Source organism: Cuculus canorus, chromosome 3 (genome assembly GCF_017976375.1).
Source record: "Cuculus canorus isolate bCucCan1 chromosome 3, bCucCan1.pri, whole genome shotgun sequence".
In the NCBI taxonomy this organism is placed as follows: Eukaryota; Metazoa; Chordata; class Aves; order Cuculiformes; family Cuculidae; genus Cuculus; species Cuculus canorus.
Genome location: NC_071403.1, coordinates 86,660,325 through 86,679,635, shown reverse-complemented (window position 1 = coordinate 86,679,635; position 19,311 = coordinate 86,660,325). Strand labels below are relative to the sequence as shown.

Here is a 19,311-nt window from a genome sequence, read left to right as displayed (position 1 = left end):
CTGCCTGTTTTGCACTATATTCTCTCCCCTGGTTATTTCCTTCCTCTCTTTGTCTATCCACAGTAACTCCTACTTGCACTGTGCTTCTTTCTCCTACCTCTTCCGCTTTTTGTCTCTTCAGAGTCCAAGGCCTCACAGGCAGATTTCTATTCAAAGAGCATACAAGCTCTACAAAATGAAAGTTCACAATTTTTGCTATGTTTAGCTGATTGTAACAGTCTTTTCCTGTGTTAGATTTTTATCAAATTCAAGTTTCTTGAAAAACAGTTGGTGGACTTTGTTTATAACGCTATCGTTAGTCACAGCATACCAGTTGAAGACAGTTCACAAATAATTCTGTGTGCTGGTTTACCTTCTATAAATGGAGCATTTGGCCACTGCAGAGATGGCTGATGTACAGCTCTCACTCACATAAACAGTCCCTAGCCACACAAATAAAGACTGTCAAGATCCTTCCCCAAATTCCTGCAGGGAAAAGAAATTAAAATGATAGCAGATTGGATGAAACAGCTCTAAGAAAAATCAATAATGGTAGCTGTAAAACCTAAAATTAAAGTCAGTCTGGTTTTGATGCTTTTAGTACACACAGTACATGAAATCTGGCATAAGCCCAATGGAACATGAAGTACTTGTGGACAATGCCTGCCAAGAGCTAGAAATATAGCACTTAGTCTTTAAAGAACAAACAGAGAGCCTCAGACCATCTCTACTTATGCATATGAAAAAAATTAAATCACGGTGATCTTTCCGAGGGAACATTTGTATTAAATCTAATTGGCATGCTTTGTGCAATACTGAATTGAGCATGAGCCAATTGGCAAAGAATCAGTATTTGTCATTTTATAATCTGTTCCACTTGTGACAAAGGTTATGAACAGATGTTATACCTCCCCATACTCCAGATCACTGGGCTTTCCTCCTTAGCATCATATGCCTGTGTTTCAGACAAGTTCTGTACCTGGTCTTTGGTCACACCTACACATAGTTCTAAACATACGACACAGCGGAAGCAGAAGACAGACACAGGAAGCATGAATTCGGGGAACTCACACTCCACTATTTTTCTAATCCACCTTCATATTTGTTGGTATTTCAGTAATTTATATGCTTCAGAGCCAAACAAGATTCGATTACTAACTATATATTCATGAGTCTGTAGCAGCCTGCAAACATCAGCAAATAAAGCATCAAGACACCTGCGAGTTCCTTACCTTTATTAAAAGGAAGATAAAAAGAGAGACAAGCCTAACACCTATCTGGGGCTTCCAAGACTGCATCCATCATCCCAGCACACAAGTTTCTCTCCTGTCACCACCTCCCATACGCTGAGCTCCTAGCTGGACAGGAGACTGTCACACAACTCCAATTTTGTTAGGTTCTCTGCAATTATATGCAGCAGAGCCTACACATCCTTCATCACATCCCAGGGACTCAGGAGGGAACATACCCCTTCTACCTTTAAGGCCAGTACAAGGTGCTGGCACAGAAGTACTGCAGCCCCAGATCTGCCTTGGGAAGTCAGAAAGCAATTGGAGAGGAAAAAAGCAGTGCAACACTTGATATCTGCTGCACAGAGCAAGGCAAGGAGCAAGAACCTTCTCATGCCATCTCACTCTACATGTAAGCCAAGCACTACCTGGATCTTTAGAACAGCCAGTTCTTCATGACCAAGGTTTTGGAAAACATAACAACAGGGCCAGATAAATCTGACTGTTACTCCTCTTTAATAAAGTAACAGCAGCAGTCCTATGATACTGGCTACCCTGAACTCTTAAGAGACAGAAAGATATCAGATACTTTCTAGACATACTTACTGGCATGATAAATAAGCTCTTCACTTTTCCATGGGCCAGGTCTCTCCTGAGTTTAAGGTAAAGGTTAACTCTTCCCTCTTCTTTTGCACCAGGCTCCTATCTCTGCCCGTGTTAAGGCACTACTGACTTAAGCCCCTCCCCAAAGTCACAGTCAGTGAAAGATTGCAAGAAAAATGCTTGTAATGCTTTCCCTCTAGAGGACAGTTTAACTTTGCAAACTACGTGTACCAGACAGAACAGCACAATATGAACACTTATTTAAATGAGAGAAAAATTAAATAATGTGTATATATTGGCATTAAGACTGAAAAAGCAGTTGCCATATGCAAGTCCTACGTGGTTTCTAAGTCCCCACATTCTACCACAGCATCCTGGCCTCTCTCAGCCAGCAATGACAGGTAATAGGACCTACTCTAAAGAATCACAGAATATTTTGGGTTGAAAGGAACCTTTACAGGTCATCTAGTCCAACCCTCTGCAGTAAGTAAGGACATCTTCAACTCAATCAGGTTGCTCAGAGTTCCATCTGACCTGACCTTGGATGTTTCCCAGGACAGGGTGCCTACCACCTCTCTGGGCAGCTCGTACCAGCATTTCAACACCCTCAGAGAAAAAAAATTCTTCCTAATATCTCTTCTTTTAGTTTAAAAAGATTATCCCCTGTCCTAAAAAGTTTTCCCCCATCTTTCTGATAAGCTCCCTTTTAGTATCAAAAGGCTGCAATAAGGTCTTCTCAGAGTCTTCTCTTCTCCAACCTAGGTTCACATCTGCTGCTCAAAAAGCCTCAGACAAAGCTAATACACTGGCCACAGTACTGACTGTAAAAATACCCACACATGTAAGAAAAAAAAAAAAAAAAAAGAAAAATTTAAAAAGCACTTTTCATGCATTTATCTGTTTGCAAGATCAAGTTGAGTTCCTCAATTTCAGCAGGTGGCTGACTGCCCCAGACTAGCGCATCACATCTTTAAAAACAAATAAACAAAAAAAAAAAACCCAAAGAATAAAACACACAGCTTCTACCTTCACCACTGTATGCTCCAGCCCTCTGCAACCACCTTGAATGGTTTGAACAGCTTACTGAAATATTAACCAACAGGCAACAGTTCAAACTGCACCAAAAGGGAAAGCTCTGTTGGACTGATTTCACAAAACAACAATGATCCGGTGCAATGGATCCACCTACCACAGGAATCAAGAGGAGATGACCTGGCTGTGAAAGTCATTGAAGCACATCAGTCTTCAGATTAATATGCATTACAATATAATTCATCTGCTAATCCTAGTGTATGAAGTACATGGTAATATATTTTTTATATGGGTTTTATAGACAAATATGTATCTATAATGGTTTAACTCTCAGAAATGCAAGAACAGCAGACTTGACAAGAAAAGCAGTCCTCATCTAAAGTTAAGCAAATTCATCCTGAATTTGCCTAACATTATCACACAAGAAAAAACAAATAAAACACTCAAGAGCCTACTTTTGGACCTTTTTGTTCTATCTGAAAATCAGAGAAAAACATTTAAATCTTTTCCCTGTTGAGCAGCAGTTTTTACTAATTACACCCTTAAGTTTCAGGGAATTTGAGCCGGATCTCTCCCAGCCCTTTGCTGAAGGTACATTAAACAAATACCCGCTAACACACACAAACAGCAGATGTTTAAGTTACATGTTACCACCAGGGCTTGATTTACAGTTTATTTTCTTCTCCTCTCTAACTATTCAACTTCTGATCTTCACTACTAATGTTAAAAATATTTAGCATTACAATGTCAATTAAACAGAACCTATAACAATGCGAGAACAAGCTGGAAACATTTTCTGTGTGAAAACAGATCTTTGCATCTTGCTTTTATTTCTTCTTTTACAGCAGAAAAAGAAGGCAAAAGCATGAAGTCACTTGACCATATCAAATCTTTAACAAGTCCAGAGCAAGCAATATTTCCCTTCCTGTCAAGTTTACCAGACTCACTGGTGTTGGCCATCCAAGGCTAGGCTGTGTCCAAGAGCCAAGACCAGGCCACTTGCCATTCATGCACAGAAGACAGACTATACTATGTCGTATCTAATGGAAAAACATCCCCCAGGAAGCCATGCGTGGGCAGCCAATGCACTCACATCACTTGTGGGCATCATACACCTTTTTGTGGCGTTCTTGAAGTGGCATTCCTAAACCTGAAACCAAATTACCATCAAGGTTTGACTATGGAAGCGGCAGCACTGACTAAACAGTCCGTAACTCAGTTTTCCCACATAGGAATAGGTGGCAGCTCTGGTTTCCTGCACCCAAGGAACTCTCCCAGTGTCTTTTAGAAGATTTTGACAGCATTAGTAGCATGTTACATTTTCTTTACAGAAAACAGAGTGCTTGCCCAGCAGAAAGAAGCTAGATCCAAGAGGAAGCAGATAGCTGAGACCACAGCTAAGGGTTGAGGCCCCTGTACACTCCTTCACTGTAGAACAGAAGCACAAAGTTATCTTCTGCTAGCCTTGAAATACAGCAACGATCTAAATGTAGAAACTCTAATACCTATGTGCATTTATTTTCTTCCATGTTGAGCATTTAATTTACTCTCAATACAGTGAAAGTATTTAAAGTGGCTCAGGGTAAACGAAAACCAAAGCCAAACAAAGAAAAAAAATTTATTAGTGGGAAATGGCCAAACTGACATACTTTTAGAATTAGCAGCTTATCCCAAGAGGTGCATTAAAGAAGGAAAACGAGCAACAAGTTCTTTAAAAGGAAGTGAATTACTTTATAGTAAGCCTCCATGTGCGATACATTTTGGATTTTTTTCCCTTAACCTCATACCAAACAAAGAGTTCAGCTACATGATACAACAAAAGAACTATTACTTATTTTCCCAGGTGAACCTTGTGTAAAACCAAGATTAAGGCAATATTTTTTTTTGTAAAAATATTGCACTGAACTACAACTGCTTCAGATAAGTGGAAAGGATATCCAGGTAGCATTAGAAAAAGATCTCAGTATACATATTAACACTTAAGAGGAGCCTTAAGATCTCTTAGCAGGAGTTCTTCATAGACAACTTTTATCATTTAACACTAATAATTTCTTAGGTCAAAGAAAACACAGATGAAGTACCTAAATTTGTACAATTTTAAAATCAAGTAGTTTTTGTTAAATATTGCTCAATCATTAAAAACAGAAGGAACTGAGGGCAGGGAAAACAGGCACTTTGAGGCAGATCTGTAAATGTCAGAGAGGGATGCTCTTAACATAAGAAAAGGAACTACAAATGCATGCAACCATAAGCGTGATCTTGCCACTTATTTAACTTGGTTCCACTTAGGTTCTTTGTGTGCCACCCCAGCCACCACTGATGACTTCCAAGGCAAAACCAACCAGCTGTACGGAAGCATTTCAAGGTAGATCTAATGCAGAGATGCCAATCTGGCTGCCCTGACCCAAAGAACAATTAAGACACTCCGTGCTGTTGACCCAGGGTAAGAGGTTACCATCCTAGAGGTCAAGCGGCAGAAGGGAGGGATAAACTGTCTCAATAGCTGCTGCTTCCCAGTTGCTCACTACTCTGTCAGACAATTAAGCAGCAGCACTGCAGGTCAGGGCGAGATGCTCAAATCAGATCACACTAAGTTTGCTCTCGCTATGCCTCCAGGAACTACTGCAGGCCTTGAGTCCAACAATGCCAACAACATTGTTAATTTTTCTTAACAGGAAACAAATCGGTCCCCTCAAATTTGATCTATGTCCCCCACCTTGCCCATGAAGTAAGGAAAACTGGTACCCCTGCTCAGGAGAGAGTATAGTTAAGTGTTTGCAATGAAACCCAAAGGGTCATATAGTTGCAGAAACATTGCTTGAAAGGCAAGCAGCTAACCCAGGCAGACTGCTCAGCTGCCAAGAGAAGCAAAAATGCATTGATGGTGGCCTATATAAAGACAATTTCGGCTAGGTAAAGGGTAGTGTTTTGGTTTTGTTTTTCTGGTTTGGGGGGGTTATTTGGGTTTTTTTTTCCTCATCTTCTCCTCAAGTCCTAGCTCCAATAAACTGGCCCCTGAAGAATCTTACTTGACCAACCTGCCCCAATCCCTATCTTGCAAGCAAATACAAAATATCTTCTGATACATCCCACTTGCTCAAAACTTCAATCAAGTCACAAAACAGCATTCTCTAGTAGCAATAAGTATTATCAACAGCTTGATGATCCTTGTGGGTCCCTTCCAATTCAGGTCATTCTATGATCCCGTAATAATAACGAAAATATTCTGTAGATCATTTCTGGTTTAAGTCTATTTAACTTCATCTTTTCCCTACCATCCTTGCAGTCCATTTCTGTGCTACACTATGTCTACAATGCAGAGCCTCAGCCACTGTAGCAAATGTTATAGACCCAAAGGGAAATGCAGCATTCATTGACAAAAGCTTTTTTACCAAAACTGCCATACTTAGCTCCCTGAATACCAAATATGTAAACTAACAGACTGACAAAAGCACCCCATCAGCAAAAGCTTGACTACATCTGGGACTGGAAATAGCTTTTGTCAATTAGATGGTGCACTTACTGCTCCTAACAGACTCATGCCCACCCAAATATAGCCAGACCAGCACCTTTCCAGCCCAGATATCTCTGTAACATTAAAAAAGCTTATCCCAAAATGAACACTTTTCTCCCTTCTAAAAACACATTTATGCAAGTAGTCTGCTACAAATAGGGTCGGCACAGAAAAACATCTGGTTGACATAGCTGTATAGCCAACACCAAGGGAGATCAAGAGTGTTTTATGCCAGCATGACACATCCAAAAGTTTTCTACAACACGCTCTATTGGCAAATATAGAAAGTACGGCAATGTGTGTGTGAATTGGATGAATCCTCTTCCCAATAGGAACATAATTACGAGGCCAGAAGAAGAGCTTTTGACCACTCCTACCCTGACAACTGCCACATAACCTCAACTAGAACAGCAAAATTCTAGGATCATCCCAATCCTAAAACTAGAACTGCACAGCAAGGTTCAGTCCACTCCGTTCTTGAGTACATGAGATTTGAGTCCAAAATTCAGCGTTTAAATAAATACATACTGAGTGGCAGTCAAGTCACTATGACCGAATTCAGCAGGATGGATTAAGAAACAAGGTCAGCAGATTAACTTTTATTACCTATTCATGAGCTGAACATAGCATGGCAGAGCCTAGAGGATACTATCAATCTTTAACCGAATGCTTCTACCCAGGCGCTGTGTTCACCCCAAGTCAAACAAGCTGCTAATTAGTTTGACTTCAGCCCCTGTCCAGAAACACCACCTTCAAAGTATTTAGACATAGCATGCTAGCCAGGAGACACTGCTGGAACAAGACCACTGTTGATGACCATGTACCTTCAGCACAGGGTGCCAGCAGACAAAATAGGCTTTTTCCTGCATAGCCTGTACTTGACAGTCAACTCTTTTACATCCATTCATGACTACAGGGTTATTCCAGAAAGGTCGTTTTGAGCAGCTTGCAACAGCTGGTCCTCCCAATCACATGACAAGTCAACACAAAGGAGTCCCTTGCGTAGGGCTCACCTAGATAGCCAATAACCTGTGCACTCACTCATGCCAAGCATCAAAGCACCTCTTCCTACTTGAAGCAAAATCTCTTTTTCAAATCAATATAAATATGAGATACTTGGAAAAGAACATAATGTTCCCATAAATCAAGTTATTTCCAATATTTTTTAATGCTTTAGAAAAAAAGCAGCAACAGAGTGGAGTTTGCTTCTTTTTGTAGTTTAAGGATGATTTCTAGCATGGCAAAGAACTGTCTTCTTTTTTAACCTGAAAAGCAGGTTTTTGAATACATTAATTTAAACATTTTATAAAAGAAACAGCTACAATCATTTGTGGCTATTAATTGCTATGATGCTACCTCATTGTTCCAGCCTCTCCTCCAGCCCCCCACTAGAAAACTGGCAGCAGCACAGGGAGAGGGAAATCCATCCCACAGAAATCTAATCCTGATCATGGCCTCCTGGGAGACACAGAGCCACTTTAGCTTCATTCAGCTGACACAATTTGCACCTCATCCGATCAGAACTAAAATTGCTATTTTGCCTTCTTCCTGAAGAATCTTTCCAGCCAGGAAGACTAAGTGGGCCTGACTGAGCATGCAATATTAACATTGGTAGAACCTGGGGACTACAGTAGGAGTATGACATTTACTGGTGCATCCTGTTAACCAGTAGACTGAAAGGAAACAGAAACCATATCAGATGGAAACACGCTCACTATTTTCCACTGAAACTCAGCAGTATTTACCAGTGCTCGACCTACTTCCTACACTAACCATCTCTTTGCTGTCACTTCCTTTGACAGTTTGTCAGCACACTTAGAATCTGGAGATTAAGGAATGAACGGCTGTGAAGCGAAAGAACTGGACTTTTTCCTCTTGATGCCACATACAGTCAAGACTTTTATGATCTATTCAGCAAGGTGTACTTGTTGCTAGCTGGTCACTGTGCCTCTGATTATTGGCATCCTGCAGGAATTCTTAACCAACTGCCTAATTTTGCTTAAAAGTATGCACTTAAAGGTGACTGATTTCTATGAAAACACCCTCATTCTTCCTTTTTTAGCTCAGGACACAGATTGGCATCTACAAACAGCTTGGGGTCTTCTGCTTTCCTGTATTCCAGAATCCCTGTCTAAGAACACATTTTATACCAAAATATACTTGTAATTAGTTCCTTCCAAATGAATAAAAGTTTTAAATACACTGGCTGCAAGCAGATGATGCTGTTTTGCATCTACAAACACACAGTCTCTGGCTATAAAACCTAAAATAATAGGATCCTGCTTGGCCATGCCTAGTTTCCTAACAGAAAACAGTATTGATAAATATAAAATGGTAGCAGACAGACTGTACTAATATCTAAGTTCTGCTTTAACTTAAATACTGGTAGTAACTCAACATTTTAATTTCCCAGATGAGCACTAGCATGGTAGACCTGCTGCATTGAGAAATACATTTTGGTGTTTGGTAAGAACAGAAACATTCGTTAGGCACACTTCACAGGACTACTCTCAGCACAGCATAGGTGGCCCTACAAGTCTAATCCATTTGAAAAAGGAATCGTATAAGTTTAAGGTACCCTCAGCACAGCATAGGTGGCCCTACAAGTTTAATTCATTTGAAAAAGGAACCGTTTAAGTTTAAGGTACCCAGTAGGTGCCTATATACAACCAAAACTCATTCCTACAGCTTCTTGCCTGGCCATTCCTATGACTTCAAAAGGAGATAGGACACATCTTACACGGCAGTAAAAGAATCTAATTTTCTGACTAGGACTGCTCAATTTTCTACAAACTAGGCTTTTTCTCGGAAGGAACGTGGCCGGGGAGAGGAGAGAGGGACTGAAGACGTCTGAACTTTGGCATGACATTACTCGCTCCAGAACTGTTGGCCTAAAACATTACAAAGCCACACAGACTGCACAACACTAGGAAGCAAAAATCTGAGTAGCCTATTCAGACGAAGCTTTCATGTCTACTAACCTACTGGTACCTTTTGGCATAAAAAGCAATGGAATATGTATCATCAACAGGTCATCTAGCTGCTTCTTAGTAAAAAGAAGAAACATCACAAACCAAAACCTGAAAAACTGCTGAACAGAAACTGGAAACAGCCTTTTCTCCCCAGCTCTCCCACCCCTGCCACATGCATTCAAAACAGAAAAAAATAAAACTACATTGTCCTTTGGATGTAGTACCACCAGCTCTGTCTAGATGAAATGCTTTGTAATTTTACTCGCCAAGCAGTGTGTTTTCGCGGCAGAGGAGTCCCAGCAAAAGCAAACGGGTGGCCTTTAAAAGGAAAGGCCAGAAATACAGTGTTATAGCTAGACCTCTTTTTGCTTGCATGTATTCTAGAAGCTGCATTTTGCAGCAGTGAAAGGGCTGCAGGTTTTGTAGGCGGTAGTTGAAAACAAAGGGGAAAACAAAGCTTTCAGTACAACATCATAATAATTGCTTTAAAATATCCCCTTTAAGAAGCAAATATTATTCAGCTGAAAACACAACAGCTACTCCTCTACGTTTTAGAAATCTCCTCCATGGCTGCTACAGGCAGAAATGCCCCCCTACTATTAGCTCTTCCTGAAACCGCATTATTTAACTACGTAAAAAAAAAAAAATTAGTGACAAGAGAAAATCACGCAAGTTGCACTATGGATGGCAGGCTGCTCACAAAGAGCCACGGCTGAGAAACCTTGCAGTTCCTTCGAGAAGCTTAAAATTAAAAAGACATAACTTATTTACTAGCTATCTGGATTCTTCCAGAGTAAAACATCATCAAATTTGGAATAGCTAGATAAAACAAAAAGAAGCAAGCTCTCCCACAAAGATTTTGGAGGTTAACACAGCAAAACAAAATCCCCCTTTGTTTTGTTTTCCCCCGCCTTTTCTATTGAACGCTCCGGTTCACGGGGCTGCGATAAACGGAGCCTGCACTTCAGGGGGACGCTTTCCTCCTCGAAAAGAAAAACATTTAACACAACCACGGTCAAAAACCCCACTTCCCGAATTCTACAAGACCTCGGAGTCCACATACTGAACGAGGTGGGGTTTATTTTTGTTTGAAAGCGCTATTTCTCCCGAGGGTGGGCGGCTCGGCAGCCGCTCCATGACAAAGAGCTTCCCCGTCACATCGAGCACCAGAACGCGGCTCGGCCAGCTCTGGGGGTGGAAGGGGAATAAAGAGAAGGGGGTAAAAAAACCCAAAAGGAATGATGGCGGGGCGAAGATAAAAAAAAGAAGGGGGAAGGGGGGGCGAACAGAAAAAAAAAAAGAAACGGAGGGCGAACAAAAAAAGAAAGAAAAAGGGGTAGAAAGCAGAAAGGGGGGAAGAACAAGAAAGCAGAAAGGGGGGAAGAACAAGAAAGCAGAAAGGGGGGGAAGAACAAGAAAGCAGAAAGGGGGGGAAGAACAAGAAAGCAGAAAGGGGGGGAAGAACAAGAAAGCAGAAAGGGGGGGAAGAACAAGAAAGCAGAAAGGGGGGGAAGAACAAGAAAGCAGAAAGGGGGGGAAGAACAAGAAAGCAGAAACGGGGGGGAAGAACAAGAAAGCAGAAAGGGGGGGAAGAACAAGAAAGCAGAAAGGGGGGGAAGAACAAGAAAGCAGAAAGGGGGGGAAGAACAAGAAAGCAGAAAGGGGGGGAAGAACAAGAAAGCAGAAAGGGGGGGAAGAACAAGAAAGCAGAAAGGGGGGGGGAAGGAAGGAAGAAAGAAGAAAGGAGGGAGAAAAGGAAGAAAGAAGAAAGGAGGGAGCAAAGGAAGAAAGAAGAAAGGAGGGAGCAAAGGAAGAAAGAAGAAAGGAGGGAGCAAAGGAAGAAAGAAGAAAGGAGGGGGCAAAGGAAGAAAGAAGAAAGGAGGGGGCAAAGGAAGAAAGAAGAAAGGAGGGGGCAAAGGAAGAAAGAAGAAAGGAGGGGGCAAAGGAAGAAAGAAGAAAGGAGGGGGTAAAGGAAGAAAGAAAGGGAAAGGAAGAAAGGAGGGGGAAGGAAGAAAGAAAAAAGGAGGGGGAAGGAAGAAAGAAGAAAGGAGGGGGAAGGAAGAAAGAAGAAAGGAGGGGGAAGGAAGAAAGAAGAAAGGAGGGGGAAGGAAGAAAGAAGAAAGGAGGGGGAAGGAAGAAAGAAGAAAGGAGGGGGAAGGAAGAAAGAAGAAAGGAGGGGGAAGGAAGAAAGAAAATAGGAGGGGGTAAAAGAAGAAGAAAGGGGCGATGAAGAAGGAAGAAAGAAGAAAGGGGGACAAAAAAGAAAGGGGGACAAAAAAAAGAAAGAAGTGGACAGAAAGAAAGAAGGGGAAGGAAGAGAGAAAGAAGGGGGAAAGAAAGGAGGAAAGAAAAAGGAAGGGGAGAAGAAAGAAGGAGGGAAAAGAGGAAAAGGACAAAAAAAAGAAGAAAACCCCAACACACTCCCCAACCCCCACGAAAAAACTGCAAAGGAGAGAGAATTCAGAGAATTGTTTGGCACGGCGAGGGCCGGCAGCCGCGCGGCGCTACTGACCCCGGTCGGAGGGCTCCGCCGCGCCAAGCGCTGGGGTGACTCGGGCTCCTCGCGGCTCCACGGCGCTCTGCGAACCCGCGGCGGCGGCGGAAGCCAACAGCGCGAGGGACGCGGCCTTGCCCCGCCCCTCCGCGCGCTCGCGCGCACGCGGGTACCGCCCCGCGGAACGCCGGGGCTTGTAGTGCCGGCTGCGCGCGGAGGGAGACACGGCGGTGCGCGTACCGCCTGGGGCGCGCGCGCGCGCGCGCGGGCACTGGGGGATGGGGGGACGCGCATGGATACACGGGGGCGCGTGCGTGTGCTTGTGCGTACACATGTGTGTGCGCTTGTACACGTGAGGGTGTGAACGCATATAAAGAGATGTGCGCATAAATGCACACGTGTGTACACAAATACACACGGGGTCCACATATATAGAGCAATGTGTGCGCGCATACACGTGTGCGCATACACGTGTGCATACACACTTATACGGGGGTGTGCACATGTATACACATGTATACAGACATACAGGGGGGTGTGCACACATACACATGTGTATGTGCACATATATGGGGTGTGTGCACACATACACATGTATACGCACACATATGGGGTGTGTGACCACATGCACATGAGGTGTACACACGTAGAGGGTTGTGTGCACACATACACACATGTGTGCACATACACATGTGTATACATATGTACACAGGGATGTGTGCACACACAGGCATGTGCACGCATACATATGGAGTACATGTATAGAGGGGTGAATGCACACATACACATGAGGGTGCACACACATAGAGGAGTGTCTGCACACATACATACATGTGCACGTACACGTGTGAATGCACACATATATGGGGGTGTGCACACACATGGGGTACACACATAGAGTTATGAGCGCACGCATAGACACACATGTGCACATACACATGTTTATACACACTTATACAGGGGTGTATGCACACATACCCACATGTGTGTGCATAGATGTGTATGCACACATATACAGGGTGTGTGCACACGTACACATGGGGGTGCACACATATAGAAGGGTGCGTGCACGCATATGTACATGTGTGCACATAGACACATATGTACACGTATGCACACGTGTGCACATACAGACATATATACACACTTTTACAGGAGTGTGTGTACACATACATGTGTGCACATACACATATGTGTATACACACGTGTATATGCATAGGGGTGTATATTTACATATACATGTGTATGTCTATGTGTGTGCGTATATTTGTGTGTATATATAAATGTGTACACATGCACACATTTAGACAGAAATACACGCTGGTGGATAAGAAGGTCAACGTGAGCCGGCAATGTGCGCTTGCAGCCCGGAAAGCCAACCGTATCCTGGGCTGCATCAAAAGAAGCGTGGCCAGCAGGTAGAGGGAGGGGATTCTGCCCCTCCACTGTGCTCTTGCGAGACCTCACCTGGGGCGTTGTGTTTGGTTCTAGAAGTCAGAGGTGATGCTCAAAGGCCGTTACCTGGGCTCAGAACTGAACATGAACAAGATGGAATGGGTGCTGCTTGGCGTAAAAGCCCAGCGCTGCTCAGGCTCACACCCAGCACTGCTTTGTAGATTTTTAACCGAATTTCTCTGCATATCCAGAATCCTGGATATTATAAGCCATGGTGTGCTGCCTTGACCCTGTCCAGATACATCCTGCTATGTGAGTGGGCTGCTTAAATAAATATATAAAGACATGTTTCAAGCAAGACAGGGAGATTACTCTGTATCACAGACTGCTCCAGTAGTACTGCAATGATGACTGTTGCAGTAGCTCTCCAAGAGCATTCATTTGGACAAAATAAGTTCCTGAAATAAATACCTTGAAATACTATTTCAGCGGAAAGCCTCTCGTAGCAATGAAAAGAAAGACTATATCAATTGTTTTTATTCTATATTTTCTCTGGCTTAAGGAAAATCACAGCTTGGATGTGGCCTTTGAACTTGTTTTAGAGTTTTTCGTACATAGTAAAAAAAACCCCAAATTGTAAGGTGAACAGAGGCTTTTGCCACTACATCACTCAGAAAACAACATTGTCCTGCCTCAGGGTCAAAAAGTCAACGGAGATGCTTACCTTGCTATCACACGGAGAGCTGCTGGAGCATTAGTGAGGGTTAGAAGTAATTAGTGGTGCCGGGCTGTGGAAGCACCGTTCTACCAGTTGTTAACCTGAGTTTCATTGGCCCTGGGACTTTAAAAGAGAGATTAAGAGATATAACTTGCTGCTTCCAGATTATAAGAACAAAAGGGTCAGGGCAATCATCTTTTCTGATTCCAAACACTTAACCCAGGGCAACTCAGAACCAGGTTTTGCCTCAAAGGTGGTATTTTTTTCAAAGAAGGGTTGACACCCAAGATAAAAATAGCCCCAGCGGTAAACCCCTCCCTGGTCTTTGGCAACTGCTGCAAACAAAGCCCAGTGTTAAAACTGAGCTCTCCACCAAGCATTTCTTGGTTTGTCTTTGGATTTGCTGTAGCTTTGTGGTTGGCACTCGGCAGCCCATTATCTCCGTTTTATTTTCAACCTAGGTATTTATAGCCCTCTGATCAAGGCATCCTTTAATCTCCTCGATACCAGCATCCCCTAATCCTTCTCTACAGGGCAAGCTGTGTACCCTTGCCCTGCATCTCCCCATAGCTGCTGGAGGTGTCATTTCCCATAGGATTTGGACACGAGGGAGTGAGGAGAAGCTCCTGGCACCAGCCCTGGCACCGAAAGCCCTTGGGATCCCACCTGGGAAGAAGCCACATCTCTCAACGCATGAGAAGGTACTTCCTTCCCTGGGATGGGGGCAAAAGCTGGGGGAGATGGGGTAGGGAAGAAGGTGAAGAGGTAGTTGGAAAGCTGCCACAATCATGGAGAGGCATCACGCTGAGATGAGCCTGGTGCTGCTTTACATGCTCAGAGCTCTGCGTGTAATGAATCACTCGCCACACATGTGATGTAACATGACAGTGCTAACAGATCTCATTATTATCCAATTTACTAGGGGAAACTGAGGCGTGCAGTGGTGAATATTATGCCTGAGGCATACTGGGACTAGATTAGGGGAGACCTCACGCTGCCGTCCCATGCTTACTTTACTAAGCTATATAGGAATTAGATGCTGCTGGCAGAAGGACCCATGGAGGGGGCTGAAGAAGGCCTGCAGGGATGAACTCTGCTTTCATGGTACAAAGCGTTGTCCCTAGCATTCATTTCCTGACACAGCAAACGGTCCCTTTTGTCATGTGTAATGGGGTCCTGTTCAGGTCCCAAGAGCTGCTCTGGGCTGCTGTTGCCCACTGTGTTCTTCTTTTGTAACTTATGGGTTTATCACTTTGACCCTTGGGAGGCTCTTTCCTTGTTTCATCCAGCTGTGCTACCCCCTTGCAGAAGCGAAAGAGCCAATGAGGGGGTTCTAGTATCCCAGTATCCCAGCATCCCAGTTGCAGCTTTGCCCCTACTGCTTCAAGATGAGTCCCAGGTGCCAGCAGTGCCAGAACAGAGCCTGACGCTGTTCCAGGAGAGCATCCACAGCATGTGCAGGAGGACAAGGCTGTGGTTCCACTGCTCACTGTCTTTTATTTAACTCTGAATGAGCACCTTTGTGATGAATGGCCTTTGATGAACTTCTCTTTCATGAATGGGCCCGATCCTTCTTAAATTTGTACAAACCTTCATCCTTCGCACAACCCCCTGGTTCAGCCCCCTTGGCTCAGCCCCACTCCACTTGAAGTTCCATTTCTGAACACCATCCTGCCTCAGGGCTCATTTCTTTCTCAAACACAGTTCAAGGGAAGCTTAAGAGACAAATCAGCATTACAAAGCATTCCTCTAGTGGAGGAACACTTTTCAGAAAGCTTTTCTTTCCCTAGTTTTTAAAAAAACCCAAACCAAAAGAGGAAACAGCTTTTGGTGACTGCTTTTGGTATTTCCTTGTTTTTAATGCATGCCCTTTGCTATGGGAGAAGAGCAATCAGTGAGGCTTACAGTCTTCTGAGACATACCCAGAAGAAGCTGGTACTGAAAACTGGACTTCACAACTCAGTTACCTGCCTGCAGCAAGCCCAGGGGCTGGTTTTCCTTGTGATCTCAACACATCCCCATGTCCTGTAAGCTTGTACCACCCCATGTTGAGATGCAAGGAGCTGAAACAGAGACTTGTTTTTTTGGGGGGGACTAAGTTGGCCTGAGGTGCCCTAGAACACTGGATAATTGGTTGGAGAAGGGAGGGTAGGTAAGCAGTGCATCACCTCTGCTGATCCATTTCTTTTCAGATCATTTTTTGCCTCCCAGCACCAAAACTTTGGTCTGCCATCCTCCAAAACAGAGCTCTGAAATTATCTTTGGTATTTGAACAACTATTTTCTGTTTTCTGACAGCCACATACTGTTCCAGTGTTAGTGTCAAACAGGCTTTCTGAGTCATATGCAAAATAAAATGACACATGGTCTTCTCTAATGTTTCTGTCAGAGCACGTATGGTCCTGTGATCTCTGTGCAGTGATGAAGAAGCAGTAAAGGTTCTTGGCCAGGTTTCTGTGCTGCTCTAAACTGCATATGGCCCCTGACAGCAACAGCTCATCCACATCACGTTGCTCCCATCTATATTATTAAATATAATGACCCCAAGTGAGAGTGGCTTGGCTGGGCTCGTGGCCATACCATTGAATGCCCTGTGTCCCCAAAAGCACACGGCCTGTCCAAAACTTCCCCTCTGGCTCCAGTTCATCTCCTGGCCATACCCAGATCATCTTCTAGACCTGGGCTGCCAAGTTCAGCTTGCCAGAATACTTCAAAAAGTCCTCTCCAAAACTTCAAAGACATCCCTTATTCCTGGGGGAGAACCTGTGTTCCCTAGGAGGATCTGCTCTCAACTGGCCACCTCCCCAGGCTGCAAAATAAAGGTTAGTATCACCTTTCTCATCCAGCTTGTAAGAGTCAAAGGCATTAAATACCTACACCCAAACAAATTTCTTCTAGGACTGAAGCTGCTGGGACTGAGTGTGATAGCAGGGTGCTGGGCATCTGCCAGTGCCACAACATGCTGTCGTGCATGCCTGCGTGGGTAATTACCGTGGTTCAGTGCCACGAGCTATGATTAAGTCATTAGTCAGACTTCAGTCACGTGAAAATATTTGAGGTTGCAAGTTAATGCTAAATTCCTTTTTTTAAGGGTTAAACAAATCAATATTTAGTGCTGGCTGAGGGGAAGTCAGAGTACATCAAACATAAGACATGATGCTGTAACCCAGAGAGCAGCCATCACCCTGATCATCAGATTTCAGGTTCTTTGAAAGGACCGTGCTAATTCCTCCAGCTCGTTACAAACTCAGCCTTTGGTCCATCAAGGCTCAACATGAAATCATGGTAGAAAAAACAAATCACCCCGAGCCTGGCAGCTGGTCTGTCCTTTTCCATGCCCAGCAGTGGGGATGCATGCTTGCACCTGTGCTGCACTTAGGCAGACTGAAAGGGTGGCTGTGCAATCATTCACAATCAATCAGGCTGATAATGTACGCCAATTAAATTATGTTCTTCCACCGGTTCTGAGAAGCATAATTTCCTTTGACTTAATAAGCAAACATCTGCCTTCTCAAGGCGTATTTGCAGAAATGTAAAATCCAGGGGCACTTCATAGTAGCAGAGAGGAGAGAGGGATGGATTTGTTGCACCAGCACGGTGTTCAGTGAGGATGCTTCTGGTGATTGCATTGTAGTTGGCCACCTGGATGAACATTTTTCAATCCTGCTAATGTACATTAATTAACAATGAGGGAGAAAAATTGCAGTCCTTCCAGAAGACTCCCCTTTGAAGACTACCGCAAAAGAGGAGCATAAGCAGCACATGAAGCCTCCTGCTGTCCCTCCGCTAAGAACAGGATTGCACTGTGTGGACTCTGCTGTGTGTTCCATTGCTCTTCCTCACATGTGGGTCTACAGGGAAATTTTGTTCAGCATTTGCAGTGATTTTCCCACCAACTCTACCCTGCTAGATGCAGTCAGCCCTCCACCAGCAGCACCCTAGGAGCACCTCATGGGTGCCTCAGATAGGAGAATGTGCTTGACAGCTGCTCAGCCTCACAGTGGTCCTGCTATAGACCGTGCAAACACAGACCTCAGCTTTTCCAGACACCCACTCCCAAAATTAAAGTCTTATTTTTTTTGATACATGTTTTGCAATTCTCTTTGTCTTTTGTTGTTCTCTAAAGCACGATCTCTGGCTGGAAGGACATCAGTTGCATGCAGTTTCCCAGAGAGAAGGACATAGTAACATCTCCCCCTCACCCAACCCACAATACAAGCAGGAAAATAGAGGAGGCAGATTTTAGCAAGGCATGCTTAAATGTATAATTAGGCAAAATGTAAACACCATGCATCGCTCATTAGAGATGGTGTATCAGTCTGGAGGGTGAAGTAACAAGAAAATCAGCACATAAACATCAGCTTGTGAGTGCTTCCAGTGCCTGTAGGATGGATCCACTTGATAGGTGACCTCCACAGCCTCTTTTACACATGAGGAAACTGAGGCATAGAAAAATGAAGGGTCTTGACCTAGAATACCACCAGCATTATGACCAGTTCAGGAGCATGAGCGATGGACATGCTGAGGTGGTACCTCACCCATATTTTGAAAGGACTGTCAAGCAGTGAGGACACCCATGGCACCCATCTCCCATCTGGATGATTCAGCCTCCCCTCTTGTCCCCTCCTTTGAGAGCAGTATCCATCGTTCCCTTGCTGATTTAGCACTTAGAAACCAGTCCATGCCATGTTCAAGCCCATGCTGTCTAACCATGGGTTAGCTGAAGAAACAAAGCAGTTTTCGAGTCCTCAAATCCCAGGAAAACACACAAACCCACGTAAGTCTATATTTTTTTGTTTGCATTCAATATAGGCAGCCAAACTATTTCTTTTTTCCCTTTTTCTCCCCCTCTGCATGTTATGGAAAAAATCCTGTGCTTTCTGCCTGAGAACTCATATGCCAGAAGGCCTGTTGTAGCTCTGATTTAAGCCACATGAGCTGGCTGCATGGTAACAGAATAATACACTTTTCTCGTCTTTCCCCCTCAAAAAATATGATTAACTGTGTCTTCTGGCTGGTTGGAGGCTGGCAGTCCAAGGAAGAAGTTAAAAGGAAGGAGGCCACAATGAGATCTGTCAAAACAAGATTTGTTTAATCATTGCCCAAGGGGAATTTGCAGCCTGGACCTGATTATAAGACCCTTGTGGGGCGGGGCTGGCACAGCCACCTTCAACCCTTCCACCCATTTTGAAGGTTGTGAGATGCCTACAGCAAGACACACGGTGGCCTGACTGTGACCGGACCCACCAGTTCTCCTCTGAATATTTCCAGTGCTACCCAAATGGAGGCTAAAACAGCACTGGTGACATGGGTGACATCTTTGAGGGAGGAAGTGTAAAGCCTCCTACCAACTGCAGAGGCACTGGGCAATGAGTT

The 19,311-nt window shown here is 43.9% G+C and overlaps 1 protein-coding gene across 4 annotated transcripts in view; it reads right to left on the bottom strand.

Moving 5' to 3' along the window:
* Positions 1-11,993, bottom strand: part of PELI1 (pellino E3 ubiquitin protein ligase 1) — a 44,701-nt gene extending 32,708 nt beyond the window's left edge. Inside the window, exon 1 of one of the 4 annotated variants that reach the window (XM_054063191.1) lies at positions 11,842-11,993. The gene's annotated coding sequence lies outside the window, so the exon portion shown is untranslated. Of the gene's footprint in view, positions 1-1,814; positions 1,919-11,841 lie in introns of those variants that run through there. The other 3 variants (XM_054063190.1, XM_054063188.1, XM_054063189.1) reach the window with 3 other exon arrangements.
* Between the last annotated feature and the right edge of the window lie 7,318 nt (positions 11,994-19,311).